This window comes from Symsagittifera roscoffensis, chromosome 2 (assembly GCF_963678635.1).
Source record: "Symsagittifera roscoffensis chromosome 2, txSymRosc1.1, whole genome shotgun sequence".
Taxonomy (NCBI): Eukaryota; Metazoa; Xenacoelomorpha; order Acoela; family Convolutidae; genus Symsagittifera; species Symsagittifera roscoffensis.
This window is the reverse complement of record NC_087063.1, coordinates 44122447-44143725: the sequence shown is the minus strand read 5'-3', so window position 1 is coordinate 44143725 and position 21279 is coordinate 44122447. Positions and strand designations below refer to the sequence as shown.

The following is a 21279-nucleotide window of genomic DNA, read 5'->3' as shown; positions in this document are numbered from 1 at the left end:
ATCTTCAGTAGCAAACATGGCCCCAGGAAAATAATTGCTATGATGAGACCATATTTAGCCACAATTTTCAGCGCCGCTGGTAAGTTTTTTAAAAAAGAGACCAAACTGCTTTTTGGACACTTTTTGGAAGGTTTTTAATGAGAAAAACCGAGGTTTTTGGCGCGCTATTCTCCCTAGAAGTTAGTGTGATGGCACCGAATGCAGTTTCAGCAAAACATTGGAGCAGATCGGCTGAAAATGTCATAAGAAAGTCCCAAAAAGGTATCCTTTAGGTGGTGAAGGGCTCGTCGAAAGCTGTTTAAACCCGCCCCTCTATGAGATTATGCTAGCTAAACTATATTGAAACGTATTCCAGATGCTGAAAATATGTTTTGCAATTTTGATTCAGGTAGTTCTGAAACAATTGTCTTAAATACCTAATGCAATCATCTCCAACTCGTTAATTTATTAGGAGATGAGATGAACACTGTGCAGTCCAACTAGGAGTATCTGCGTTTTTAATTTACAATATCAGAAAAAGCACATTCATCTAATATAAAATTAGTATTCAGATAGTGTGCTAGTATAAAAGAATGTCCGATCAATTTGACAGTATTTTTTAAGTTTTATCAGCATCTGTTTTTTACCTTTGGGTACTTCCATAAAAATGAGGACAGATTTGAAGTTTAGTAACGCAACAAAAACTTAGAAAAACATTTCTGTGACCTGAGTAACCATTTAAACATATCCAGATAACATCGAAGTAATACAATAATTACAAACTGTGCTAAAAAACAGGAACTGCAAGTTGCTGTGCAAACTGTCCAGAAGGTCCAAGTTAACTTAATTTATGAACGTTTATCCTCAAGGGAAAGGACCAGCACAAGAGCTGCTCAGCTCTCCATGGAGCACGTTTTTTGGCTATATTTCTGGGCTGGAAAATGTTGCCTCACACTCAAGCAACAAACGCGGATCATGGCGAGCCTCAAACATCCAATCTTTCAATTGAGAAGCGGAAACGTAACCACTTCACCACCGCTTCCCAAGACAGTAAAGAGTAAAAGAAAAATAAACAATTTTTGAAATCTTTTGTTCGCGACACAATGACGCATGGGTCAAACTACTGCGCAGACAATTTTGAAAACTTTCCAGAAAACGGGGAAATTTGATCTCAATTATCTGACCTTTCAACAATCCAATTTCATCCGAACAATTTCAGAACATGAGACATGCTAAAGGAGGCTTTGAAACTAAATATACTTTTTTTCTAGCTAAATTTTTAATTTCAATTTTTTGTCTTTGCTTGATCTATTTGGACTGCAAACTAAAACTTTTGAACACAAACGTCATGGCACTGAAAAAAATTCTTTTGATTTTTTTTGAATATCAGTCAAATAAGAGTTGGTAGAACGTTTTTTATGATAAATCACCTACTTGTCTGATTTTGCCTGTGGTAAAAATTTTTTGCGAAGAAAAAAAAAAAAAACAGTTAGATTCCGACATTTATCGAACTCAGAGACTGATAAAACTCGGTAAAATAGAAGAGTTGAAGTAAATAACTACAACCGTAGTATGTATATAGAAGTACTATAGCAGAATAGACTTAACCCAATAAGATTTAACCTTATGTTTAAAGTGTATTGGGTAGAGAAAGATATACAGTTTTTTAAGCTAACGTAACAAGAAGAGTAGGTCTGAATCGTACGATGATGAACAGACAGATGAATTTAAGTTTTTAGAACTATGTGAGATAACTTAGCACGACTGTTGGGCGACCTTGGCGCCACTGCAATAACTGCAGCAAAGAGTGCAACGTATAAACATGATATGGTATGTGTGGCTTGACATATCCGGAGCAACAAAAAAAATCTTACAAGAATGATTTTTTTCTTTTAAGATAAATAACACCACCACTTGGGTGAGAAACAAAACTAGAAAAACAGTATTATATTTTCGAGCAACAGCACTGAGACAAAGTTTTGAAGAGTTTGAAGAATGCTTTGTACTGAGACTGATTAATCTTTAAAAACAATCCCTTTTGGAGATTGTCTACTTGTCGATCAACTTGATTGAGCGAAGTCTTCGGCGTTTCTCCGAATAAAGCGACGCTTCGGGGTGACTGGAGGACTATCTCCGACTTGACCTGGCAACGGAGAAGAGGCCGCGCCTTCTTCCACTTCTTTGACGGAATGGCGAGTTGGACTACCGTAGCGAGCTGGAGTTTTTCTGTTTCTACCTGACGCTCTGGCACTCGAAGCAGAAGTATGCGACTCTACATCCTGCACCACTGATTGTGGCGGTTCGACATGACTCGGACTCTCTGAAGTAGTGCGACCCGGTTTAGCGATCTCTGACGTTACTGGGCCTGGAGTTGAAGTCTCTGCTGTGGTGTCTGGGATCACCAGAACGGCGTACCGAGATCATGGAGTTGGATTTCGTGCAACTACCGTGTCGGTAGCAGGCAGAGTGGTCACAGAGCTGTTCGACACGTCGAGGCCTCCCATTGGGGAATCCGAAGGCAAGGATGGGTACAATGGGGTTGAAGGCGTTTGAGGAACGTGTTGTGCCGATGGCCCCTGAAGAGGCGCTGAAGAGATCCGACAACAGGACCACTGGCGGATCTGCCGACCGCTTGTGAGGAGCTGGAACTATCGAAATAGGTTATTCTTGCGTAGGCATAGTGATCTGACCTCTTGACGCTATTTTACCAGGAGGCAACGTTTGTCTGATCCTGACTAGCGGAAGGTCTTTGACTCGAATGACACGGTGAAACCGAAGGTTCTCTGCTGGGTGCATCCGAAACGCGGTCGTAAAACCTTAGGATACTTTTGCTGAGGCCTGTTTTCAGAGCATTATCAATCTCATTATAGCGTGAACCGAGCTCCCGCATCAAGCTCCGCCCCGTCTTTATGTTCAAATTACGTTAAATCTGGCTTCGCCTGTTAGCAGCGAGTGTGAGATCTTCAAGGGCTTTATATTGTTAAGTGTCAGCTATCTTCTGACCCGGGACAACTCTTTTGAAGCGCAGGGCCACGTCTGGACTGAGAGAACCACGTTTCACCATTTTCACACTAACCAGGCTATAATCTTTGTTTCAGGAGACTCCGCGCTAGGATACTTTGATCTGAAGCATTAGCAAGAAATTTATCCCTGGCCAAATAAAATTCCGTATTCGGTTTTCGACCGAAATGAAATTCAAAGGGAGAATTCTTAAGAATTGCGTGCTTGGATTTTCTAAGGTCATCCAAGATCGTGCGGAGGACATGATTTAGACCTTTTTACTGAGTGCTGAATGCCTCTGTTCCCAATTTACGTTTTATCGTCTTGATAGTCCTTTCCACTAGCTCACAGCCAAGGTAGTCACCGACTGGACAGAATAATTGATCGATTCCAAAATTTTTGCGAAAATCCTTAAACAAAACATTTTTAAAACCGGAGGCGTGGTCTCTGCGTATAGATTTTGGCATGCCGTGGGTACGTATTTATGCTTCCAGAAAGATGACTACATTTTTGGAACAGGTATTTTTAGTAAGTAAAACGGACGGGAATTTTGAGAAGCGGTCTACTGCCACCAAGACGAAGGCTCTTTTCTTTTTTCGTCCTGCAATGGACCAGCAAAATCTAACTGTAATTCCTCATTAGGAGCAAATAAACGAGGGAGCGGTAGCGAAGAAGTAAGTATGTGAGACGACTTCAATTTCTTATCAAACTTCGTACATTCCATACACATCCGACATTTTTCAACGATCTGTCGATTCATGTAGGGCCACCAGATGAACTCGGCCGCCTCTATCATGGCTTGTTGGTCAGGGTGAGATCGGTGTAGTTGTGTCAAAATCGCCGATCAAAGCTTGAAGGGAATTGCCAACTTATTGTCAATGAGGATACAATTATCCACCACCGACGCTACTGGCCAAAACTGAGCAACGTACAGGCCCTGTTTTGAGAAGGACTGAACATCGTTGTCTAAGATTGCCCTCTTCATCGGCCCGAGAAACTCGTCTTCGTCGGTTAGCTCCGCCAGTAACCCGACATCGAACAGGCTGGGAAGGCCCACAACCTTCTTCTTATCTTGTGAGACGAACGGCTTCGTTTCGATTTCATAAACTACCTCTGAAGCACGCAGCTGACGAGCCCGGTTTGAAATGCGTCTACGCCAACACTTCTCGACGAAACTCGCAATTGACTGTAGCGGTGTCCTAGGAGCTCCTCGACTATTCCTCCTAGCCTGACTTCAGAGAGATTGGAGACGGTTGAATCTTAGCAGCGGACGGGAACGCGGCGGATTGACCGGAGCCATCTCGCGGTGGGAGCCGGGGTGCTGGGTGTGTAGTGACTTGGGCCCGCATCAAAGTTTTCGACGAAATTTAGTAGATTGTCTCGAACTGCTGTATTGTCGAGGAAGACAGAAATGTTGATAGGAGAACTCATATTGGAGTGTGATTGGCCAACTGAATATAAGTGAACGATAGCGCAAAGATAATTTGAGAGTGTCTTGTTTTGGCCTTGATTGTGCGCAAATTTCAACCTTGATTCTGATTGGTTGAACGCGGAATCGTACAACCGGTAGCCCTCTAGCAATTTGATGCTTTTCATGCATCTTTTTTCTGATTGGCTAAGAATATCCGTCAATTTTATGCATCCCTCGTGCGGCGAATAACTTGACGCGAACATGAACGTGATTGGTCAGAGTTTTCCGTCAATGAACACCACTTAAGTGGTGGCAAATTACGCGAAACCAAACTCAGCGGTGATTGGCCGAGATTACTCGTTACGCGAATAACGCCCTCTCGCGCCGAACAACCGCAAACATCTTTGTAGGAAGGCGTTAGAATTTCATCAACCACTACCGGTGTTTGCTCAACATAAGTGGTTGAATCTGATTGGTCGACTCTTGGTGGATTTGGAAATCCGCCCTCACGCCGTATTTCGCCGGAACTACCGTTGCTAAATGACCAATTAGCGGAGTTAGATTCCTCCACCGATATATTAGAAACGAAAGTGCAATTGATGGGTTCTGGTGACATAACTGCACCCGCATTTATTAAATTACACACTTGAGTGAAATTTTCAATGGTTTTAATGACAAGCAATTAATCATAAACTGAACCAGGAGGTGCATCAAATGTAGGGTTTTGGGACAGATAATCAGCCATACCAAGAGTAGCACCAGGCACGTGCCTGATGCCGTCGTCAAACGGTAAAAACCTGCCCGCCCAACGTGTTAAACGTGACTGGTATGGTTTGTTTCCTCTATGTTCTTCAAAGGCTGAAATTATGGCTTTATGGTCCGTAAGTATCCCGAATTTTTTTACCTAGTAAATAAGTGCGGAAAAGTTCACCGCTAATAATTCCAAGGTCATTGATGCTATACTTAAGTCCTGCTGAATTAAGGAAGCGTGAGGCGAACGAAATAGGTACCCAAAACCTGCATCTGTCTCTTGCTCCAGTCATGCTCCTGAGACGCTGTGGCTAGCATCACACTTCACACGCGTCGTCTTTACCGGGTCGTAATGAAACAAGTCAGTAATTTCTGCAATGAGATCCAGAATTATCCAAAATGCCGCCTCCTGGGACTGATTCCAGACGAATTTTATTTTATTGCAAAGCTTAAGTGATTCACGAACATCGCACGTAAGATTATGTAAACTAGGCATAAACTTCTGGAAGTGGTTGAGGGTGTCCATGAATGACCGAAATTGCTTTAGGGTTCTAGGTGCCTCCAGATTCCAAACTGCTTCGATCTTGGAAAATTTAGGAGAATTATCTGTTGAATGGATATCAAATACCTGCCATTCGAGCTTTTCCACCGCAAATTGACACTTAGACAACTTCAACGCAAAGCCTTCCTAATCCAACCTAGAGAAAATTTTATGGACAATTTCATTATGTTGTGAAAACGTCCCCTTCGAATCCACAAGTATATCATCCAAACAGCATATAGTCCCCGGAATTCCTTGCAGCGTACAATCCATTTCTTTTTGAAACTCGGACGGCATGTCCGTTAAACCGTAAAACCCAGTGTTGAATCTGTATGTTCCTTTAGACTCTCCGAAAATGATATTGAAATTAAAATGACTACTCGTAAATTTCGAAAGTTTATTCTGACTGAACTCATATGTTGAATCGAGTGAAGGGAACCACACTGAACCAGGGACGTCACTGGTAATGATCTGGGCGGCCGAATCAATTAATTCCGGAATATTTGGCATCTGATACTTGTTTTTCCAGATTTGAGCATTGAGGGGTTTGGCGTCTTTTGCGAGCTTAATCGAGCCATCTTTCTTTGCCGTAATCACAATGGGGTGACGAAATGATCTGTAGTACATTTATCTAGCTTCGTAGTATGACCAACCTTGACCAGCCCCTTTAATTCGTCTGACTCGCAATCCTGAATGTGGATTGGCAGCTTCCGACCTTTAACTTGTCTAGGAATCAACAGGTCTATGAACGGATTATGTTATTTGGTCAGATTTAGACCTGCGCAATCAAGTAAACAATAGTGGGAACTTCTTGACAAAGTGTGATTTAACCAGCTCGGAGGTTGAATTTTCCACCACACTCTGCACTGTCTTCACTTGAGGCGGATTCCTTAGGATGATATCTATACCGTCAGAGCTTTGCAAATCTAGCCCCAGCAAGCATCGTGTTTTATTCTCGGAAACGAAGAATGTTGCTTCAAAATTTCTCCACCCACCAGAGGAGATAGGTATTGTCAAACTGCCGAAAATTTTTATTGAATTCTTGTTGTAATCTACATACGAAACCTCGTTAGGCAAAATTTGAACACTGGTGAAATGTGACTTAGTATTTTGCTGAAGTAAAACATACGCTGTCTTTTTGTGTCTACTGTAGCATAGAATGATTTTGCACCCGAACGTAACATCACACTCAAGTTACGGGGTGTTCCACGTTTAGATTTCAGTAGTTCCAAACTACAAATTTGGACTATGGACCATTTGTTTTGTGGTTGAATACTGAGAATCCCATATTCAGGTTCGCTGTCATCATATTGGTCCAACACAATATGATCTATATCAGTTTCCAGACTTGCTTGTGCGTCCTCCTCTTCCACACGATTGAATCGACGTTTAGAGTTACATACTTTAGCTACATGTCCTTTCTTCTTACATGACCGGCATTCCAAATCTCGTGCCGGTTAATTTTTTCGATGATCAGGTGAACACGTATTACCACAAAAGTAACACGACCTAGATGGGTTTTGATTTTTTCGATCCGATGCGTTCTGTCTGCGGAAAGAAGATTGACTACCACCCCGACGCGATTGTATGGAAAAAGTTGGCTTCTGTTCTGTTTTAGGCAAACTAAAAAAAAGCGTTCTTATTGTGACGCAGAATTTTCTGGAATTCCATTGACGTAGATGCACCTTTTTCCGGTTCCAACGCTAATTTTAAGGTTCCAGCGGAATCTGGATTTTTCCGAATTAACGTACTTTGTACATCAGAGTCACGAATACGACCATTAAATAGATCTCTTACCACACTGCGTTCCTCCTGTTCAGTCCAATTACAGCACGCCGCTTGAGCCGACAACCTCGAGTGAAATAACAGAGATGACTCGTTAGCCTTCATGTACCAGGAATTGTGTAGTTTGATACGTTCCATGGTGACATTTACTTCCACCTTGAAGGCGCAAACACAGTTCTGAAAAAATTATCTTAACGAAAGCAGGTTTAGATCAACGTGCGCGAAAGCTTGTTTTGTTTTATTCCTACCTTCGTTCTTCAGGGCAAAAAACAGTCTTGATCTTGCTCTTGCCTCTGCTTCATGAAAAAACCAGTTCATTCCGAATCGCGTACCCTTCTTCCGTATCTCAACGTTTGCTGCGTCGACACGTTTTCTTGCAGCAGCATCTCTGCGGAGGCGATCATCTGCTTCTGGTTGTGTTTCTGGGTCTGGCCTAATTTCTGGCTTTGGAGGTGGATCATCATGCACGGCACCGGGTTCGACAAGGATATCAGACACATTGAGATTGTCCTTTTTTCCTAACGCTATGCTGAACTGTCCGAACCACCTATCCCAACAGTAAGGTAGGGATGAAGATGGTTTCATCCAAAACGGGGGTAGGCAGCGATATCCGTCTTGTTATCCGAAACAGGAACTGGTGGCTGGGCCATGAGATTTATCGAACTCAGAGACTGATAAAACTCGGTAAATTAGAAGAGTTGCATTAAATAACTACTACCGTAGTATGTATAATGAAGTATAATAGCAGGATAGACTTTTTTAGGTTAAATTAGGTTAAACCCAATTTAGATTTAACCTTATGTTTCAAAGTGTATTGGGTAGAGAAAGATATCGAGTTTTTTAAGCTAACGTAACAAGAAGAGTAGGTCTGAATCGTACGATGATAAACAGACAGATGAACTTAAGTTTTTAGCACCATTTGAGATAATTTAGCACGACTGGTGGGCGACCTTGGCGCCACTGCAATAACTGCAGCAAAGAGTGCAACGTATAAACATGATATGTTATATACGTGGCATGACAGACTCACAGTAGCAGAATTTTTTTACCCAGCTCAATATCGAAACAGCAAAAGTATTCCAATGCCACAAAGATATCGCAGAGTACTCCAATTACATTCTTTTTATCAACACAAATAAATCAATATCTAATAAATCAATAAGTCGATATCTAAAAACTAAAATTTACATCTATTCGTTCATTCGTTTTGTCCGGATAATTTAGTTTAAAACGAACTGTTTTTATTGTTCATCCTGTTTGATCCAAAGAAGATTTTTTGATCCTGTTTTTATTGACTTTTTGATAAAGTTCCTCGAAAATTTTCTTTTAAAGCTATGCAGCTCAAAGTTCTTCTGCTCAAGCGTTAAAATGATCTGACTCAACTCGTTTGGATGCTTTTTTGCATGGAAAACCGATATTCAATCCTAGAACCTTTTTCTGTCGGTGCTCGGAAAAATCATCTAATCAGACTGAATTCAACAACCACTTCGATACATTTTTCATTGACGTTTTGTAATAGCAACATCACCAGCAGAAGTTTTGAATAGCAAAATTTGAAAATTTTCTGGTTGTTCCTGTCAAAAAATTACAGCTCTTCGAAAAAATCGAAGCAATATTAGATAATTGACGTAGTTAACCCATTATCTATGTTAACCCATCTTTAGTAGCAAACATGAACCCTGGAAAAGGAAAAAATGATTGCTATGATGAGACCATATTTAGCCAAAATTTTCAGCGCTGCTGGTAAGTTTTTGAAAAAGAGACCAAACTGCTTTTTTGGACATTTTTTGTAAGTTTTCTAATACGAAAAACCGCGGTTTTTGGCGCGCGTTTTTCCTAGAAGTTAGAGTGATGGCGCCGAATGCACTTTCAGCAAAACACTGGAGCAAGTCGGCGGAAAATGTCATAAAATAGTTCCAAAAAATGTATCCTTTAGGTGGTGATGGGCTCTCGACAAAAGCTGTTTGAACCCGCCTCTGCATAAGATTATTATTATTGAACTATGTTGAAACGTATTCCAGATGCTGATAATATGTTTTGCAAGTTTCGTTCAGGTAGTTTTGAAACAATTGTCTTAAATACCTAATGCAATCATCTCCCATCTGTTAGCAGATTAGTTAAGCACTGTGCCGTCCAATTAGAAGCATATGCGTTTTTTTACAATATCAAAAAACTTCTTGGAAAACTTTCTAATACAGCTATGCAGCTCAAATCGCCTCTGCTAAAGCGTTAAAATGATGTGACTCTATTAGTTTGGATGTTTCTTTTCGCATTGGATGTCAGTGCTGAAAAAAAACATTTAATCAGATTGAATTCAACAATCACTTCGATACATTTTTCATTTACATTTTGTAATAGAATGATAACCGGTAGAATTTTTCATTGAAATAGCCAAATTTTGAAATTAGAGTAAATCGAAGCAAATACTGGCGCACGCATGAGTTCTTCCTGACCTCGGAGTATCATTTTTTTGGAGTAACGTGTGGTTTTACGAGGTTATGTATGAAATGTTTGTCATGGCCTAACAAGTCCGAAAGCTAAAATTCATAGCAATAAATTAATTCAAACAAACATTTCACGTGTAAAAATTGACAAGTGTGTATGTGGGGGGGGGGAAGGACCAGCACAAGAGCTGCTCAGCTCTCCATGGAGCACGTTTTTTGGCTATATTTCTGGGCTGGAAAATGTTGCCTCACACTCAAGCAACAAACGCGGATCATGGCGAGCCTCAAACATCCAATCTTTCAATTGAGAAGCGGAAACGTAACCACTTCACCACCGCTTCCCAAGACAGTAAAGAGTAAAAGAAAAATAAACAATTTTTGAAATCTTTTGTTCGCGACACAATGACGCATGGGTCAAACTACTGCGCAGACAATTTTGAAAACTTTCCAGAAAACGGGGAAATTTGATCTCAATTATCTGACCTTTCAACAATCCAATTTCAGCCGAACAATTTCAGAACATGAGACATGCTAAAGGAGGCTTTGAAACTAAATATACTTTTTTTCTAGCTAAATTTTTAATTTCAATTTTTTGTCTTTGCTTGATCTATTTGGACTGCAAACTAAAACTTTTGAACACAAACGTCATGGCACTGAAAAAAATTCTTTTAATTTTTTTTGAATATCAGTCAAATAAGAGTTGGTAGAACGTTTTTTATGATAAATCACCTACTTGTCTGATTTTGCCTGTGGTAAAAATTTTTTGCGAAGAAAAAAACTAAAAAAAAAACAGTTAGATTCCGACATTTATCGAACTCAGAGACTGATAAAACTCGGTAAAATAGAAGAGTTGAAGTAAATAACTACAACCGTAGTATGTATATAGAAGTACTATAGCAGAATAGACTTAACCCAATAAGATTTAACCTTATGTTTAAAGTGTATTGGGTAGAGAAAGATATAGAGTTTTTTAAGCTAACGTAACAAGAAGAGTAGGTCTGAATCGTACGATGATGAACAGACAGATGAATTTAAGTTTTTAGAACTATGTGAGATAACTTAGCACGACTGTTGGGCGACCTTGGCGCCACTGCAATAACTGCAGCAAAGAGTGCAACGTATAAACATGATATGGTATGTGTGGCTTGACATATCCGGAGCAACAAAAAAAATCTTACAAGAATGATTTTTTTCTTTTAAGATAAATAGCACCACCACTTGGGTGAGAAACAAAACTAGAAAAACAGTATTATATTTTCGAGCAACAGCACTGAGACAAAGTTTTGAAGAGTTTGAAGAATGCTTTGTACTGAGACTGATTAATCTTTAAAAACAATCCCTTTTGGAGATTGTCTACTTGTCGATCAACTTGATTGAGCGAAGTCTTCGGCGTTTCTCCGAATAAAGCGACGCTTCGGGGTGACTGGAGGACTATCTCCGACTTGACCTGGCAACGGAGAAGAGGCCGCGCCTTCTTCCACTTCTTTGACGGAATGGCGAGTTGGACTACCGTAGCGAGCTGGAGTTTTTCTGTTTCTACCTGACGCTCTGGCACTCGAAGCAGAAGTATGCGACTCTACATCCTGCACCACTGATTGTGGCGGTTCGACATGACTCGGACTCTCTGAAGTAGTGCGACCCGGTTTAGCGATCTCTGACGTTACTGGGCCTGGAGTTGAAGTCTCTGCTGTGGTGTCTGGGATCACCAGAACGGCGTACCGAGATCATGGAGTTGGATTTCGTGCAACTACCGTGTCGGTAGCAGGCAGAGTGGTCACAGAGCTGTTCGACACGTCGAGGCCTCCCATTGGGGAATCCGAAGGCAAGGATGGGTACAATGGGGTTGAAGGCGTTTGAGGAACGTGTTGTGCCGATGGCCCCTGAAGAGGCGCTGAAGAGATCCGACAACAGGACCACTGGCGGATCTGCCGACCGCTTGTGAGGAGCTGGAACTATCCAAATAGGTTATTCTTGCGTAGGCATAGTGATCTGACCTCTTGACGCTATTTTACCAGGAGGCAACGTTTGTCTGATCCTGACTAGCGGAAGGTCTTTGACTCGAATGACACGGTGAAACCGAAGGTTCTCTGCTGGGTGCATCCGAAACGCGGTCGTAAAACCTTAGGATACTTTTGCTGAGGCCTGTTTTCAGAGCATTATCAATCTCATTATAGCGTGAACCGAGCTCCCGCATCAAGCTCCGCCCCGTCTTTATGTTCAAATTACGTTAAATCTGGCTTCGCCTGTTAGCAGCGAGTGTGAGATCTTCAAGGGCTTTATATTGTTAGGTGTCAGCTATCTTCTGACCCGTGACAACTCTTTTGAAGCGCAGGGCCACGTCTGGACTGAGAGAACCACGTTTCACCATTTTCACACTAACCAGGCTATAATCTTTGTTTCAGGAGACTCCGCGCTAGGGTACTTTGATCTGAAGCATTAGCAAGAAATTTATCCCTGGCCAAATAAAATTCCGTATTCGGTTTTCGACCGAAATGAAATTCAAAGGGAGAATTCTTAAGAATTGCGTGCTTGGATTTTCTAAGGTCATCCAAGATCGTGCGGAGGACATGATTTAGACCTTTTTACTGAGTGCTGAATGCCTCTGTTCCCAATTTACGTTTTATCGTCTTGATAGTCCTTTCCACTAGCTCACAGCCAAGGTAGTCACCGACTGGACAGAATAATTGATCGATTCCAAAATTTTTGCGAAAATCCTTAAACAAAACATTTTTAAAACCGGAGGCGTGGTCTCTGCGTATAGATTTTGGCATGCCGTGGGTACGTATTTATGCTTCCAGAAAGTTGACTACATTTTTGGAACAGGTATTTTTAGTAAGTAAAACGGACGGGAATTTTGAGAAGCGGTCTACTGCCACCAAGACGAAGGCTCTTTTCTTTTTTCGTCCTGCAATGGACCAGCAAAATCTAACTGTAATTCCTCATTAGGAGCAAATAAACGAGGGAGCGGTAGCGAAGAAGTAAGTGTGTGAGACGACTTCAATTTCTTATCAAACTTCGTACATTCCATACACATCCGACATTTTTCAACGATCTGTCGATTCATGTAGGGCCACCAGATGAACTCGGCCGCCTCTATCATGGCTTGTTGGTCAGGGTGAGATCGGTGTAGTTGTGTCAAAATCGCCGATCAAAGCTTGAAGGGAATTGCCAACTTATTGTCAATGAGGATACAATTATCCACCACTGACGCTACTGGCCAAAACTGAGCAACGTACAGGCCCTGTTTTGAGAAGGACTGAACATCGTTGTCTAAGATTGCCCTCTTCATCGGCCCGAGAAACTCGTCTTCGTCGGTTAGCTCCGCCAGTAACCCGACATCGAACAGGCTGGGAAGGCCCACAACCTTCTTCTTATCTTGTGAGACGAACGGCTTCGTTTCGATTTCATAAACTACCTCTGAAGCACGCAGCTGACGAGCCCGGTTTGAAATGCGTCTACGCCAACACTTCTCGACGAAACTCGCAATTGACTGTAGCGGTGTCCTGGGAGCTCCTCGACTATTCCTCCTAGCCTGACTTCAGAGAGATTGGAGACGGTTGAAACTTAGCAGCGGACGGGAACGCGGCGGATTGACCGGAGCCATCTCGCGGTGGGAGCCGGGGTGCTGGGTGTGTAGTGACTTGGGCCCGCATCAAAGTTTTCGACGAAATTTAGTAGATTGTCTCGAACTGCTGTATTGTCGAGGAAGACAGAAATGTTGATAGGAGAACTCATATTGGAGTGTGATTGGCCAACTGAATATAAGTGAACGATAGCGCAAAGATAATTTGAGATTGTCTTGTTTTGGCCTTGATTGTGCGCAAATTTCAATCTTGATTCTGATTGGTTGAACGCGGAATCGTACAACCGGTAGCCCTCTAGCAATTTGATGCTTTTCATGCATCTTTTTTCTGATTGGCTAAGAATATCCGTCAATTTTATGCATCCCTCGTGCGGCGAATAACTTGACGCGAACATGAACGTGATTGGTCAGAGTTTTCCGTCAATGAACACCACTTAAGTGGTGGCAAATTACGCAAAACCAAACTCAGCGGTGATTGGCCGAGATTACTCGTTACGCGAATAACGCCCTCTCGCGCCGAACAACCGGAAACATCTTTGTAGGAAGGCGTTAGAATTTCATCAACCACTACCGGTGTTTGCTCAACATAAGTGGTTGAATCTGATTGGTCGACTCTTGGTGGATTTGGAAATCCGCCCTCACGCCGTATTTCGCCGGAACTACCGTTGCTAAATGACCAATTAGCGGAGTTAGATTCCTCCACCGATATATTAGAAACGAAAGTGCAATTGATGGGTTCTGGTGACATAACTGCACCCGCATTTATTAAATTACACACTTGAGTGAAATTTTCAATGATTTTATTGACAAGCAATTAATCATAAACTGAACTAGGAGGTGCATCAAATGTAGGGTTTTGGGACAGATAATCAGCCATACCAAGAGTAGCACCAGGCACGTGCCTGATGTCGTCGTCAAACGGTAAAAACCTGCCCGCCCAACGTGTTAAACGTGACTGGTATGGTTTGTTTCCTCTATGTTCTTCAAAGGCTGAAATTATGGCTTTATGGTCCGTAAGTATCCCGAATTTTTTTACCTGGTAAATAAGTGCGGAAAAGTTCACCGCTAATAATTCCAAGGTCATTGATGCTATACTTAAGTCCTGCTGAATTAAGGAAGCGTGAGGCGAACGAAATAGGTACCCAAAACCTGCATCTGTCTCTTGCTCCAGTCATGCTCCTGAGACGCTGTGGCTAGCATCACACTTCACACGCGTCGTCTTTACCGGGTCGTAATGAAACAAGTCAGTAATTTCTGCAATGAGATCCAGAATTATCCAAAATGCCGCCTCCTGGGACTGATTCCAGACGAATTTTATTTTATTGCAAAGCTTAAGTGATTCACGAACATCGCACGTAAGATTATGTAAACTAGGCATAAACTTCTGGAAGTGGTTGAGGGTGTCCATGAATGACCGAAATTGCTTTAGGGTTCTAGGTGCCTCCAGATTCCAAACTGCTTCGATCTTGGAAAATTTAGGAGAATTATCTGTTGAATGGATATCAAATACCTGCCATTCGAGCTTTTCCACCGCAAATTGACACTTAGACAACTTCAACGCAAAGCCTTCCTAATCCAACCTAGAGAAAATTTTATGGACAATTTCATTATGTTGTGAAAACGTCCCCTTCGAATCCACAAGTATATCATCCAAACAGCATATAGTCCCCGGAATTCCTTGCAGCGTACAATCCATTTCTTTTTGAAACTCGGACGGCATGTCCGTTAAACCGTAAAACCCAGTGTTGAATCTGTATGTTCCTTTAGACTCTCCGAAAATGATATTGAAATTAAAATGACTACTCGTAAATTTCGAAAGTTTATTCTGACTGAACTCATATGTTGAATCGAGTGAAGGGAACCACACTGAACCAGGGACGTCACTGGTAATGATCTGGGCGGCCGAATCAATTAATTCCGGAATATTTGGCATCTGATACTTGTTTTTCCAGATTTGAGCATTGAGGGGTTTGGCGTCTTTTGCGAGCTTAATCGAGCCATCTTTCTTTGCCGTAATCAATGGGGTGACGAAATGATCTGTAGTACATTTATCTAGCTTCGTAGTATGACCATCCTTGACCAGCCCCTTTAATTCGTCTGACTCGCAATCCTGAATGTGGATTGGCAGCTTCCGACCTTTAACTTGTCTAGGAATCAACAGGTCTATGAACGGATTATGTTATTTGGTCAGATTTAGACCTGCGCAATCAAGTAAACAATAGTGGGAACTTCTTGACAAAGTGTGATTTAACCAGCTCGGAGGTTGAATTTTCCACCACACTCTGCACTGTCTTCACTTGAGGCGGATTCCTTAGGATGATATCTATACCGTCAGAGCTTTGCAAATCTAGCCCCAGCAAGCATCGTGTTTTATTCTCGGAAACGAAGAATGTTGCTTCAAAATTTCTCCACCCACCAGAGGAGATAGGTATTGTCAAACTGCCGAAAATTTTTATTGAATTCTTGTTGTAATCTACATACGAAACCTCGTTAGGCAAAATTTGAACACTGGTGAAATGTGACTTAGTATTTTGCTGAAGTAAAACATACGCTGTCTTTTTGTGTCTACTGTAGCATAGAATGATTTTGCACCCGAACGTAACATCACACTCAAGTTACGGGGTGTTCCACGTTTAGATTTCAGTAGTTCCAAACTACAAATTTGGACTATGGACCATTTGTTTTGTGGTTGAATACTGAGAATCCCATATTCAGGTTCGCTGTCATCATATTGGTCCAACACAATATGATCTATATCAGTTTCCAGACTTGCTTGTGCGTCCTCCTCTTCCACACGATTGAATCGACGTTTAGAGTTACATACTTTAGCTACATGTCCTTTCTTCTTACATGACCGGCATTCCAAATCTCGTGCCGGTTAATTTTTTCGATGATCAGGTGAACACGTATTACCACAAAAGTAACACGACCTAGATGGGTTTTGATTTTTTCGATCCGATGCGTTCTGTCTGCGGAAAGAAGATTGACTACCACCCCGACGCGATTGTATGGAAAAAGTTGGCTTCTGTTCTGTTTTAGGCAAACTAAAAAAAAGCGTTCTTATTGTGACGCAGAATTTTCTGGAATTCCATTGACGTAGATGCACCTTTTTCCGGTTCCAACGCTAATTTTAAGGTTCCAGCGGAATCTGGATTTTTCCGAATTAACGTACTTTGTACATCAGAGTCACGAATACGACCATTAAATAGATCTCTTACCACACTGCGTTCCTCCTGTTCAGTCCAATTACAGCACGCCGCTTGAGCCGACAACCTCGAGTGAAATAACAGAGATGACTCGTTAGCCTTCATGTACCAGGAATTGTGTAGTTTGATACGTTCCATGGTGACATTTACTTCCACCTTGAAGGCGCAAACACAGTTCTGAAAAAATTATCTTAACGAAAGCAGGTTTAAATCAACGTGCGCGAAAGCTTGTTTTGTTTTATTCCTACCTTCGTTCTTCAGGGCAAAAAACAGTCTTGATCTTGCTCTTGCCTCTGCTTCATGAAAAAACCAGTTCATTCCGAATCGCGTACCCTTCTTCCGTATCTCAACGTTTGCTGCGTCGACACGTTTTCTTGCAGCAGCATCTCTGCGGAGGCGATCATCTGCTTCTGGTTGTGTTTCTGGGTCTGGCCTAATTTCTGGCTTTGGAGGTGGATCATCATGCACGGCACCGGGTTCGACAAGGATATCAGACACATTGAGATTGTCCTTTTTTCCTAACGCTATGCTGAACTGTCCGAACCACCTATCCCAACAGTAAGGTAGGGATGAAGATGGTTTCATCCAAAATGGGGGTAGGCAGCGATATCCGTCTTGTTATCCGAAACAGGAACTGGTGGCTGGGCCATGAGATTTATCGAACTCAGAGACTGATAAAACTCGGTAAATTAGAAGAGTTGCATTAAATAACTACTACCGTAGTATGTATAATGAAGTATAATAGCAGGATAGACTTTTTTAGGTTAAATTAGGTTAAACCCAATTTAGATTTAACCTTATGTTTCAAAGTGTATTGGGTAGAGAAAGATATCGAGTTTTTTAAGCTAACGTAACAAGAAGAGTAGGTCTGAATCGTACGATGATAAACAGACAGATGAACTTAAGTTTTTAGCACCATTTGAGATAATTTAGCACGACTGGTGGGCGACCTTGGCGCCACTGCAATAACTGCAGCAAAGAGTGCAACGTATAAACATGATATGTTATATACGTGGCATGACAGACTCACAGTAGCAGAATTTTTTTACCCAGCTCAATATCGAAACAGCAAAAGTATTCCAATGCCACAAAGATATCGCAGAGTACTCCAATTACATTCTTTTTATCAACACAAATAAATCAATATCTAATAAATCAATAAGTCGATATCTAAAAACTAAAATTTACATCTATTCGTTCATTCGTTTTGTCCGGATAATTTAGTTTAAAACGAACTGTTTTTATTGTTCATCCTGTTTGATCCAAAGAAGATTTTTTGATCCTGTTTTTATTGACTTTTTGATAAAGTTCCTCGAAAATTTTCTTTTAAAGCTATGCAGCTCAAAGTTCTTCTGCTCAAGCGTTAAAATGATCTGACTCAACTCGTTTGGATGCTTTTTTGCATGGAAAACCGATATTCAATCCTAGAACCTTTTTCTGTCGGTGCTCGGAAAAATCATCTAATCAGACTGAATTCAACAACCACTTCGATACATTTTTCATTGACGTTTTGTAATAGCAACATCACCAGCAGAAGTTTTCATTTGAATAGCAAAATTTGAAAATTTTCTGGTTGTTCCTGTCAAAAAATTACAGCTCTTCGAAAAAATCGAAGCAATATTAGATAATTGACGTAGTTAACCCATTATCTATGTTAACCCATCTTTAGTAGCAAACATGAACCCTGGAAAAGGAAAAAATGATTGCTATGATGAGACCATATTTAGCCAAAATTTTCAGCGCTGCTGGTAAGTTTTTGAAAAAAGAGACCAAACTGCTTTTTTGGACATTTTTTGTAAGTTTTCTAATACGAAAAACCGCGGTTTTTGGCGCGCGTTTTTCCCTAGAAGTTAGAGTGATGGCGCCGAATGCACTTTCAGCAAAACACTGGAGCAAGTCGGCGGAAAATGTCATAAAATAGTTCCAAAAAATGTATCCTTTAGGTGGTGATGGGCTCTCGACAAAAGCTGTTTGAACCCGCCTCTGCATAAGATTATTATTATTGAACTATGTTGAAACGTATTCCAGATGCTGATAATATGTTTTGCAAGTTTCGTTCAGGTAGTTTTGAAACAATTGTCTTAAATACCTAATGCAATCATCTCCCATCTGTTAGCAGATTAGTTAAGCACTGTGCCGTCCAATTAGAAGCATATGCGTTTTTTTACAATATCAAAAAACTTCTTGGAAAACTTTCTAATACAGCTATGCAGCTCAAATCGCCTCTGCTAAAGCGTTAAAATGATGTGACTCTATTAGTTTGGATGTTTCTTTTCGCATGAAAAAGCGAAATTTAACCCTAAAGCTTTTTTTCTGTCAGTGCTGAAAAAAAAACATTTAATCAGATTGAATTCAACAATCACTTCGATACATTTTTCATTTACATTTTGTAATAGAATGATAACCGGTAGAATTGGGGGGGGGGGGGGGGGAGAAGAGTTGGAAACCTTAACGGAAACTCCAAAATAACCATTTTCGTCCCTATTCCTATTCGATAATGATCATATCCGAGAGCCATATTCCAATATGACCAGATTCGAGAACGTTCATTGATTGAAATATACGCTGAGGTTAAATAGTTGGTCACTTTTTCAGCGAATATTCAACTTCAAATTTAAAGTGCTTGAGAGCTTTAAGGCGAGCATTGTTTAATCAGTTCTTCATATCAATTATTGTTGGAGGTTTGGTTAGTCAATTGTTAATGTCTTTGGATAGAACCATATCAAGATTTTTGAAAAAAAAACAACGTCAACAAGTGTAAAAGAAAGGGAAGGTTCCCTCTTACTGACCCTCTACATCCTAATGCGCACTGGTGGTAATCAGATGTGTCTTTTGATCACATAACTTTGGGTGAAATAAAATTCACAAGTGCTGAATTTTTTGCTACCAAATATAAGGTGCTTGGAATAAAAGTTTCCTTGGACATACCTTCGAAATTTGGCCAATCTATGAAGCAGTACAACTGTAATTATCAAAACTCACTTTCTAATCACTTGAATCATAAAGTTTTGTACAAGTTTCAATTAGTGGTTATTTTTTTTGAAACCACAACAAATTTTGATTTTCTTTTGATTTTTGGTTGACTTTGGTTTTTTTGATTGATTGGTTTTTATTCAAACTCCTCATTCGAGATTCAATATTATTACTGAAAATATCAATATTTTTAAAACAAATTACAAAATGGCACCAAGTTTGGTTAAAAGTAAAACTAAGCAACTAGTGGCGTGCACGTGAATCCTCCCTCACCTCGCAGGTGCATCGTTTCTATGTTGTAATGAGCAGTTTTATTTTACGAGGTTAAGTATGAATATGATTGTCATGGTCTAAAAAATCCGCATGCGAATAACAACAATAGGGCAAACAAACAATTCATTCGTAGAAAAACTGGCAAGTGGGGTTGGGAGTTGGTAGGAAAAAGAGCCATTATTTTAAAAAGATGCAATTTTTAGACCAAACCAAAATAAACATATTCGAGAAAGGCTCGTTTATTGATGCAAATAAACGCTGAAGGCTAAACAATTCGTTACTACTTCCGCGCATAATCAACCTCAAATTTAGTGTGCAAGGGAGCTTAAGGATGAGCATTGGTTGATCAATTATTGATGTCAATTATTGTTAGAGTTGGTTAGTGAATTATTAGTGTTTTTGGATAGAACCATATCAGAATTTTTGAAAAAGAATGCCAAAAGTGTAAGAGAAAGAGAAAGTCCCCTTTTACCGACCCTCTACACCCTAATGCGCACTGGTGGTAATCAGATGTGTCTTTTCGATTGCATAATTTTGGGTGCAATAAAATTTAGAAGAGCTGAAAATTTTTTTTGATACCCTATATGAGGTGCCTGGACTAATTTTTAAAAACAAATCTTCGAACTGTAGTCAATCTATGAAACAGTACATTTTTAACCTTCAATATCCACTTTCTAATTAATTGAATCTTGAAATTATTGTTAAAGTTTCAGTTATCAGTTATTTTTTTAGAAACCACAAACTTTGATTTTTTTTGGGTTTTGGCTGAATTTGATTTCATGACTCATTCGTTTTTAGTTTAAACTGATAATTCGAGATTCACAATTATTACTTTGTCTAGTTATTTTCCTGGTAATCTAGATCCCATGGAAATTGCCTCTAGATCTCTTATGAATTGTTTAAAATTCCAAAATGTTTCGCCCATCCTGTGAGTCCAAATATTGAATAAAACTGAAAAACAAACAAAGCTACAACTGCTAAAAAATGAATTTTGGCTAGCAATCAAAATCTAGAATTAACAGACAGTGCAATTTTTGTAGACAAATGTCTGGTCAAGCTACTTCTGAATGTATCTGACAAAAACTTTTATAAACGCTTCCAAGAGAAATTGGAAAAAACATCGCTGGATTTCTAATTTCTTTCAAGGGAACCCGCTGTCAGTTTTATTGTCGCCTAATGCTACAGTTTCTCTGCAAATTCGGTCTTTTATTCTAATTTCTGCTTGAAAGACCATTTTATCAGCGATTGAGACAATATTAACCTGTTTGATTTTTTCAACCTCCATTTTACGCAGTTCAGACAAGTACATCAACAATTGAGGCAGAAACTATTCC

General features: G+C 40.4%; 1 protein-coding gene across 2 annotated transcripts in view; it reads right to left on the bottom strand.

Annotated features, from left to right (window-relative positions):
• The window catches only part of LOC134840539 (26S proteasome non-ATPase regulatory subunit 14-like), a 436784-nt gene that overhangs the window by 157334 nt on the left and 258171 nt on the right, over positions 1-21279 (bottom strand). The gene's annotated exons all lie outside the window — the stretch shown is intronic.